Here is an 11219-nt window from a genome sequence, read left to right as displayed (position 1 = left end):
CATTTAGTTACCTGGGGTATGGCAGAGAGTTCCATTCAGTTACCTTGGGGATGGCAGAGAGTTCCATTCAGTTACCTTGGGGATGGCAGAGAGTTCCATTTAGTTACCTGGGGGATGGCAGAGAGTTCCATTTAGTTACCTGGGGGATGGCAGAGAGTTCCATTTAGTTACCTGGGGGATGGCAGAGAGTTCCATTTAGTTACCTGGGGGATGGCAGAGAGTTCCATTTAGTTACCTGGGGGATGGTAGAGAGTTCCATTTAGTTACCTGGGGGATGGGAAACTCTCCTTCCAGACCCATATCAAACATCTCCAATCCAAAGTTAAATCTAGAATTGGCTTCCTATTTCGCAACAAAGCATCCTTCACTCATGCTGCCAAACATACCCTTGTAAAACTGACCATCCTACCAATCCTCGACTTTGGCGATGTAATTTACAAAATAGCCTCCAATACCCTACTCAACAAACTGGATGCAGTCTATCACAGTGCAATCCGTTTTGTCACCAAAGCCCCATATACTACCCACCATTGCGACCTGTACGCTCTCGTTGGCTGGCCCTCGCTTCATACTCGTCGCCAAACCCACTGGCTCCATGTCATCTACAAGACCCTGCTAGGTAAAGTCCCCCCTTATCTCAGCTCGTTGGTCACCATAGCATCTCCCACCTGTAGCACACGCTCCAGCAGGTATATCTCTCTAGTCACCCCCAAAACCAATTCTTTCTTTGGCCGTCTCTCTTTCCAGTTCTCTGCTGCCAATGACTGGAACGAACTACAAAAATCTCTGAAACTGGAAACACTTATCTCCCTCACTAGCTTTAAGCACCAACTGTCAGAGCAGCTCACAGATTACTGCACCTGTACATAGCCCACCTATAATTTAGCCCTATCAACTACCTCTTTCCCAACTGTATTTAATTAATTTATTTATTTTGCTCCTTTGCACCCCATTATTTTTATTTCTACTTTGCACATTCTTCCATTGCAAAACTACCATTCCAGTGTTTTACTTGCTATATTGTATTTACCTTGCCACCAAGGCCTTTTTTTGCCTTTACCTCCCTTATCTCACCTCATTTGCTCACATTGTATATAGACTTGTTTATACTTTATTATTGACTGTATGTTTGTTTTACTCCATGTGTAACTCTGTGTTGTTGTATCTGTCGAACTGCTTTGCTTTATCTTGGCCAGGTCGCAATTGTAAATGAGAACTTGTTCTCAACTTGCCTACCTGGTTAAATAAAGGTAAAATAAAAATAAAAAAAAAATAAAAAAAATGGCAGAGAGTTCCATTTAGTTACCTGGGGGATGGCAGAGAGTTCCATTTAGTTACCTGGGGGATGGCAGAGAGTTCCATTTAGTTACCTGGGGGGTGGTAGAGTGTTCCATTTAGTTACCTGGGGGGTGGTAGAGAGTTCCATTTAGTTACCTGGGGGATGGTAGAGAGTTCCATTTAGTTACCTGGGGGATGGCAGAGAGTTCCATTTAGTTACCTGGGGGATGGCAGAGAGTTCCATTTAGTTACCTGGGGGATGGCAGAGAGTTCCATTTAGTTACCTGGGGGATGGCAGAGAGTTCCATTTAGTTACCTGGGGATGGCAGAGAGTTCCATTTAGTTACCTGATGTGATACGACGACAACAGAGAGACGGGTAGCTGTTTCAGCACCGTGGACAGCTACGACGACAACAGAGAGACGGGTAGCCGTTTCAGCACCGTGGACAGCTACGACAACAACAGAGAGACGGGTAGCCGTTTCAGCACCGCGGACAGCTACGACGACAACAACAGAGAGACGGGTAGCCGTTTCAGCACCGTGGACAGCTACGACGACAACAGAGAGACGGGTAGCTGTTTCAGCACCGTGGACAGCTACGACAACAACAGAGAGACGGGTAGCCGTTTCAGCACGGTGGACAGCTACGACAACAACAGAGAGACGGGTAGCCGTTTCAGCACCACGGACAGCTACGACGACAACAGAGAGACGGGTAGCCGCTTCAGCACCGTGGACAGCTACGACGACAACAGAGAGACGGGTAGCCGTTTCAGCACCGTGGACAGCTACGACAACAACAGAGAGACGGGTAGCTGTTTCAGCACAGTGGACAGCTACGACGACAACAGAGAGACGGGTAGCCGTTTCAGCACGGTGGACAGCTACGACAACAACAGAGAGACGGGTAGCCGTTTCAGCACCACGGACAGCTACAACGACAACAGAGAGACGGGTAGCCGTTTCAGCACCGTGGACAGCTACGACGACAACAGAGAGACGGGTAGCCGTTTCAGCACCGTGGACAGCTACGACGACAACAGAGAGACGGGTAGCTGTTTCAGCACCGTGGACAGCTACGACGACAACAGAGAGACGGGTAGCCGTTTCAGCACCGTGGACAGCTACGACAACAACAGAGAGACGGGTAGCCGTTTCAGCACGGTGGACAGCTACGACAACAACAGAGAGACGGGTAGCCGTTTCAGCACCACGGACAGCTACAACGACAACAGAGAGACGGGTAGCCGCTTCAGCACCGTGGACAGCTACGACAACAACAGAGAGACGGGTAGCCGTTTCAGCACGGTGGACAGCTACGACAACAACAGAGAGACGGGTAGCCGTTTCAGCACCACGGACAGCTACAACGACAACAGAGAGACGGGTAGCCGCTTCAGCACCGTGGACAGCTACGACGACAACAGAGAGACGGGTAGCCGTTTCAGCACCACGGACAGCTACGACGACAACAGAGAGACGGGTAGCCGTTTCAGCACCGTGGACAGCTACGACGACAACAGAGAGACGGGTAGCCGTTTCAGCACCGCGGACAGCTATGACGACAACAGAGAGACGGGAGGCCGTTTCAGCACCACGGACAGCTACGATGACAACAGAGAGACCGGTCGTCGTTTCAGCACCACGGACAGCCACGACAACAACAGAGAGACGGGAGGCCCGTTTCAGCAACATGGGCAGTGGACAGCGCCTCGCCTGTCCATCAATGAGAGAAGACCGCAAGCCAAGCAGCACCTGTGTTGGGCTGGAGTGCCATGCTGCAGGCATGTCAGCTATTTGAGAGCAGCAATTGTGGTCGGTCGCTGATCTGCAAGTCACAATGAGTAAGGTGGTTATTTAAGATGTGAGATCGTTTTGTAGATCAATGACCTTCTCTGCCATTCATGCGTATTGCTCTCCTTCCCCTTAACCCTAACTTGAAAATTGTAACCTACATTTATAGGAAATTATTGGTTGATTATTTTTTTAAATACTGCCCTCTGACTCGTCAGTTGTGGCTAATATAATTACATAGTTTCCAATAGATCTGACAACATAACATAGGATAAAAATGCACCACAAATCTCAACAAAGATGTTTCAAATTGTCTCCTTTATTATGTTATTGACAAAACAAAAATCGAAAATGTAACAAAATTGGCAATAAATTAATCAAATTAAATAATTAATTCCCTGAAATAAAAACAAACGTTTCATAGCGAGGAAGTAAACAAACAAACAAACAAACAAACAAACAAACAAATAATCAAATAATCAAAAATGAACTATCCAACTATCTGAAGTACAGTGCAATCATCAATGGTGTGTTGTTGTTGTTGTTGTTGTTGTTGTTGTTGTTGTGAACATTGTGACTTGAATTCAATCAAATCTTGAATCTGGATTTCCAGGTACCCGTGGGGTTTGCTAGGTAGGCACACTATAACCGTGGACGGAACACATCGACTGCATGCGTCCCTAAAGACATTCCATTTCCTACGCGGTGCATTGCTTTTGACCAGAACCCTTTATTTACAGTAGCAGTGCACTACGTAGGGAATATGGTGTCATTTGGGACACTTACCCATGTTCTGTATCTTACAGACAAAGCTATACAGTAGATCTCTGTCAACCAGTCAACCTGTAAAGCAGCTTTGATTCAATTTACCGTCCAGTTGTCATGACACCTATGTTGTAATAAGACGTACAGTAAATATATAAATAAGTAAACATATATTTATATACATATATAAATATACAAACATACTATGTGAGGATGCTTTTGACAAAATAGACATTAAAATCAATAATCATTTGACATATATAAATTGAAATGCATTGAAATTCAATGTTTGTTTTTTTTCTTCTTCTCTCCCCCCCTCCCTCGCCCGCCCCGCCCCGCCCCCTCGCCCGCCCCCTCGCCCGCCCCGCCCCCTCGCCATAGATATCAGTTCAGTCAATTTTTTTGTGTGAATCAAAGTGTCAAAAACAGTCCAGAGTGAACGTCATCAACCAAGACTCCAATGTTAAAGTCCGTTTTAATAGTCATGGTAGTCTTACTAGATTTGTGTTGTTGTTTTTTGGTACAATATGCTGCTGGTACATGTAATATTGGGGTATGATGATATGCGATGGCTCAGGTCCTGGTTGCGTCACCTTCATAACATTGGCTGAGTCCCGAACAGCACTCTATTCCCTTTATAGTGCACTAGTTTTGACCGGGGCCCTTGTCACTATATAGGGAATAGGGTGCCGTTTGGGACATGGACAAATGCGAGATGGACATGATAGAAACATTGCAATTCATGGCAGAACGTAGTACATGGTACAAGATGAGATACATTGGAACGGAACATGGTGCAAGGTAAAAGATGAGATACATTGGAACGGAACATGGTACAAGATGAGATACATTGGAACGGAACATGGTACAAGATGAGATACATTGGAACGGAACATGGTACAAGATGAGATACATTGGAACGGAACATGGTACAAGGTACAAGATGAGATACATTGGAACGGAACATGGTACAAGATGAGATACATTGGAACGGACCATGGTACAAGGTACAAGATGAGATACATTGGAACGGAACATGGTACAAGATGAGATACATTGGAACGGAACATGGTACAAGATGAGATACATTGGAACGGAACATGGTACAAGGTACAAGATGAGATACATTGGAACGGAACATGGTGCAAGATGAGATACATTGGAACGGAACATGGTACAAGATGAGATACATTGGAACGGAACATGGTACAAGGTACAAGATGAGATACATTGGAACGGAACATGGTACAAGATGAGATACATTGGAACGGACCATGGTACAAGGTACAAGATGAGATACATTGGAACGGAACATGGTACAAGATGAGATACATTGGAACGGAACATGGTACAAGATGAGATACATTGGAACGGAACATGGTACAAGGTACAAGATGAGATACATTGGAACGGAACATGGTGCAAGATGAGATACATTGGAACGGAACATGGTACAAGATGAGATACATTGGAACGGAACATGGTACAAGATGAGATACATTGGAACGGAACATGGTACAAGATGAGATACATTGGAACGGAACATGGTACAAGATGAGATACATTGGAACCGAACATGGTACAAGATGAGATACATTGGAACCGAACATGGTACAAGATGAGATACATTGGAACGGAACATGGTACAAGATGAGATACATTGGAACGGAACATGGTACAAGGTACAAGATGAGATACATTGGAACGGAACATGGTACAAGATGAGATACATTGGAACGGAACATGGTACAAGATGAGATACATTGGAACGGAACATGGTACAAGATGAGATACATTGGAACGGAACATGGTACAAGATGAGATACATTGGAACGGAACATGGTACAAGGTACAAGATGAGATACATTGGAACGGAACATGGTACAAGATGAGATACATTGGAACGGAACATTGTACAAGATGAGATACATTGGAACGGAACATGGTACAAGATGAGATACATTGGAACGGAACATGGTACAAGATGAGATACATTGGAACGGAACATGGTACAAGGTACAAGATGAGATACATTGGAACGGAACATGGTGCAAGATGAGATACATTGGAACGGAACATGGTACAAGATGGGATACATTGGAACGGAACATGGTACAAGATGAGACACATTGGAACGGACCATGGTACAAGATGAGACACATTGGAACGGAACATGGTACAAGGTACAAGATGAGATACATTGTGGTACAAGATGCAGATTATTTTTGACAGGCTTTTGCAGAGGGATTGTTTTTACTTTTATCAGCACCAAAACAAGTTATTTTTTAAATCTGTATTAGAAAAAAACTTTTAGGTAAATATATTATAAACACCTCTATTTGATCTGGGACATCAGTATAGAGAAACTCCATTACCTCTCTTTTTTGGATATTTGTAAAAACATATCACAATTTGAAATAAAAGTTTATTTTGTCACAGCAACGTCGATTCAAAAAAGAAACGATTTGAGATTTTGTTGCAAATGATGGTGATTCGTAACGTGTAAACAAAGCACATCACATACAACCATACTCTGTGGACAAAAAAATATCATCTCAAAAAGTCCATTTCTATTTTTAAATACTGTTCCTGACTTTTGTAAAACCCAGTGTAATATGGTGGCAAGTTACAACAGAGAGGTGACAGTTATAGATTAACTATATTATGACTGCATGTCCGTTATCCCGCACAGAACCAATAGAGGGGGGATGGTATCAAAGAACATTCACTTAAGAACACAAATGTTTATTTTAAACCACGAACAATTCTTCTCCATCCATTAAAACGTGTTCTCATCCCTTCACAACATGAGTGACAATGACAGCGTTCTCAGCTGTGCTGTAAAACAGATACAATCACATGTATGTACAAATCAACTCTTCTCACGTGACAAGATCATGAATAAAACCAAGCTAACTAAATGACCCTCCACTAAACTAACAAAATGACCCTCCACTAAACTAACAAAATGACCCTCCACTAAACTAACAAAATGATCCTCCACTAAAACTAACAAAATGACCCTCCACTAAACTAACAAAATGACCCTCCACTAAACTAACAAAATGACCCTCCACTAAAACTAACAAAATGACCCTCCACTAAACTAACAAAATGACCCTCCACTAAACTAACAAAATGATCCTCCACTAAAACTAACAAAATGACCCTCCACTAAACTAACAAAATGATCCTCCACTAAAACTAACAAAATGACCCTCCACTAAACTAACAAAATGACCCTCCACTAAACTAACAAAATGATCCTCCACTAAACTAACAAAATGCTCCTCCACTAAACTAACAAAATGACCCTCCACTAAACTAACAAAATGATCCTCCACTAAACTAACAAAATGCTCCTCCACTAAACTAACAAAATGACCCTCCACTAACCTAACAAAATGATCTGCCACTAAACTAACAAAATGATCCTCCACTAAAACTAACAAAATGACCCTCCACTAAACTAACAAAATGACCCTCCACTAAACTAACAAAATGATCCTCCACTAAACTAACAAAATGCTCCTCCACTAAACTAACAAAATGACCCTCCACTAAACTAACAAAATGACCCTCCACTAAACTAACAAAGTGACCCTCCACTAAACTAACAAAATGATCCTCCACTAAAACTAACAAAATGACCCTCCACTAAACTAACAAAATGATCCTCCACTAAAACTAACAAAATGACCCTCCACTAAACTAACAAAATGACCCTCCACTAAACTAACAAAATGATCCTCCACTAAACTAACAAAATGCTCCTCCACTAAACTAACAAAATGACCCTCCACTAAACTAACAAAATGATCCTCCACTAAACTAACAAAATGCTCCTCCACTAAACTAACAAAATGACCCTCAACTAACCTAACAAAATGATCTGCCACTAAACTAACAAAATGATCCTCCACTAAAACTAACAAAATGACCCTCCACTAAACTAACAAAATGACCCTCCACTAAACTAACAAAATGATCCTCCACTAAAACTAACAAAATGACCCTCCACTAAACTAACAAAATGACCCTCCACTAAACTAACAAAATGACCCTCCACTAAACTAACAAAATGACCCTCCACTAAAACTAACAAAATGACCCTCCACTAAACTAACAAAATGACCCTCCACTAAACTAACAAAATGACCCTCCACTAAACTAACAAAATGATCCTCCACTAAACTAACAAAATGACCCTCCACTAAACTAACAAAATGACCCTCCACTAAACTAACAAAATGATCCTCCACTAAACTAACAAAATGATCCTCCACTAAAACTAACAAAATGATCCTCCACTAAACTAACAAATAAGACTGGCACCATGCTAAATATATTTTGGGATTAAGATAAATTCTTTAAAAAATATATGTATTTATATCCTTCTATTTGTGCTGGTCACTTGATAACAAGTATATAATTCTTGTTTTCTATTAAGACTCTGGGGAGGGGTATGGCATTTGATAATCACACGCGCACACACACACGGTGGATGTAAATGTTGACATAGTAAGCACACGTTACTGTGTTTGTCTGTAAACATGTAGATTGACGTACACGTGTAATTGAGCTAGTCTGAGTTCCAGTCCGTTCCTACTCTTTTGACAACTCATTACGGAATTGTTCTTGCAACTGACTCGATCTGGGACCAGGTGTAACAGTACAAATTTAGACCGTCCCCTCGCCTATGGGCGCGAACCAGGGACCTTCTGCACACATCAACAGTCACCCTCGAAGCATCGTTACCCATCGCTCCACAAAAGCCGCGGCCCTTGCAGAGCAAGGGGAACTACTACTTCAAGGTCTCAGAGCAAGTGACGTCACTGATTGAAACGCTATTTAGCGCCCACGCTAACTAAGCTAGCCGTTTCACATCTGTTACACAGGCAAGCCACTGCCTGATGTCTCGTGATAGAAGAGGAAACTAGAAATACAAACTCGGGTGTTATGAAGAGTGGACCTGACCAGACCAAGGGAAGGGAATCGAAGGGAAGAGGCAACCACACCAAAAGGGCAGGAGGTTGATATTGAGATTGACACCCCACCCCCCCTGGTGGTACCTGAGTGTCACTGCGGCTTTCTGGGTCTCCCTCTGATGACCTCATCGTGTTACTAGGTTGTATTCATTAGTCACACACCGTAACAAAAAAAAACGTTTAGCAACGGAAAGAATTTTGCAATGAAAACGAGGATTTCTATTGGACAAAATTAGGTAGGTTCCTTTCCCCGTTTCGTTCTGTTTGCTTCTGTTTGGTTCTTAGCAGGGGTTGGAACCAGTTCAGGGAACAGAAACGAAAACCGGAAAATAACGAATTTATTTGAGGGACAGAATCAGAACCGGGAACGAAAGTGATCTATATGGTTCCAGGACAGAACCATTAAAGCGTGGGAACCGGTTAATAACGTTATTTTTTTAAGTTCCAGACATTTTTTTCCCAGTCCCACAAAAATTGCCACAAAGCGTCTATGCAAAGCCCTCACTCTGTTACCTATGCCAGTGTGTGTGTAGGCTACCTGACCTGTACCTGACACGTTACAAGCGTGATTCAGAAAGTAGGGAGAGAGATGTTGAATTAGAGAAGACCGGATTAACTGTTTTTCGATGCTAGTTAAGGATACTCTAGTTATCACATTTCACATTGGATTTATTAACTACAAAAAAACATGTCATTCTGGTGCTGCTCTGCACACACCAGCTTGTTAGCTAGCTAGCTAGTTAGCTAGATAATGTTCTCTCTTGTCCAACGTTAAGCCCACGCTCGGAAGTTTAAAGACATTCGACGTTCCTCCATAGAAGCCACTCCTCCGTAGATATAATTCTGCCTAATTCAGTTAATGCATGTCATAAAATGCCCAGCGCTTCAAGCCAAGCCTCCTCCACTCTCTCTCCGCTCTCTCCTCCACCCTCAAAATATCATTCGCATCTCGCGCCCTGTCTGTCCATAGTGAGTGGCAGCACAGCGCGCGCGTGTGTGTTTTTCATTATGATTAAACCATGCTTTTACGGCAAAAGACAACTGCCTCTTAATGACTTTCCTATAATGATTAAATAGCTTAGCAAGCTGCTCTATCCGCACTGATTAGTGAAGTCATTTAATATTGAGCAACATTTCAGAGGTTTAAAAGGGAATAGAAATGAACGATATAAACCAGTACACTTGTTGTTGTTGTTGTTGTTGTTTAGAATTGGTTCAACACGTTGCTGGTCGGAAAACAGTGAAACGGACCAAAATAATAATATAATTCTGAAACAAAATATTTTTTGGGGTTCCAACCCCTGGTTCCTAGTGGATGCATCCTTGATGTTGTAGCTGTACCTCTATGCATTTTGGTTCTCTACACAGATTTAAAATGGCCAACAATCAGGTATTTAAATAATAGACTACAGTACAGGTATATAAATGAAACAACAAATATCTGATTGTTGAGAGCTTTAAATTAGTATACATGAGTTCTCTCTCTTAATCATTATTAAACCATGTTTATCTCTCCCTCTCTCTCTCTCTCCCTCCATCTCTCTTTCTCTTTAAAATGTCTCTCTCTCTCTCTCTCTCCCTCCATCTCTCTTTCTCTCTCCCTCTCTCTCTCTCTCCCTCCATCTCTCTTTCTCTTTAAAATGTCTCTCTCTCTCCCCCTCCATCTCTCTCTCTCTCTCCCTCTCTCTCTCTCCCTCCCTCCATCTCTCTTTCTCTCTCCCTCTCTCTCTCTCTCCCTCCATCTCTCTTTCTCTTTAAAATGTCTCTCTCTCTCTCTCTCTCCCTCCATCTCTCTCTCTCTCCCTCTCTCTCTCTCTCCCTCCATCTCTCCCTCTCTTTCTCTCTCCATCTCTCTTTCTCTTTAAAATGCTCTCTCTCTCTCTCCCTCTCTCTCTCTCCCTCTCTCTCTCTCTCCCTCCATCTCTCTCTCTCTCCATCTCTCTTTCTCTTTAAAATGTATCTCTCTCCTTTAAATTTCACTCCTCGACAAGAGTCACTAGAGACTCAAAGCCACAAGAGCGTAGAACACATTTTAAAACAAACGATAACACTTATTTCCCCTTTTGACTATGTCACAAATGATTTTAAAACGGATGACATGAATTGAATGAAAAGCTTTTGTCAATGAGACATTGAGTCAGGTCATCTCATCTCAACCCACTAGCACCACGCTGGTAGTGAGCTACAGATGCAGTAAAGGCCTTCGTCATTTCAACAGGTCATTATAGTTCAATATTACCATCTTGTACGTCACATGGGAACAGAAGTCTCAATAAATAAGATGTTTTACAGCAAAGTGCATCATGGAAGACCAGTAGAAAAATACCTCTGAATTATCAATCAGTTACAGTTTTCTACAGAAACACATTTTTTATTTTTTGGGGGAGGAGGA

The sequence above is a fragment of the Oncorhynchus mykiss genome, chromosome 25 (assembly GCF_057628025.1).
Source record: "Oncorhynchus mykiss isolate SJ-2025 chromosome 25, ASM5762802v1, whole genome shotgun sequence".
NCBI lineage: Eukaryota > Metazoa > Chordata > Actinopteri > Salmoniformes > Salmonidae > Oncorhynchus > Oncorhynchus mykiss.
Note: the sequence above shows the minus strand (reverse complement) of the source record.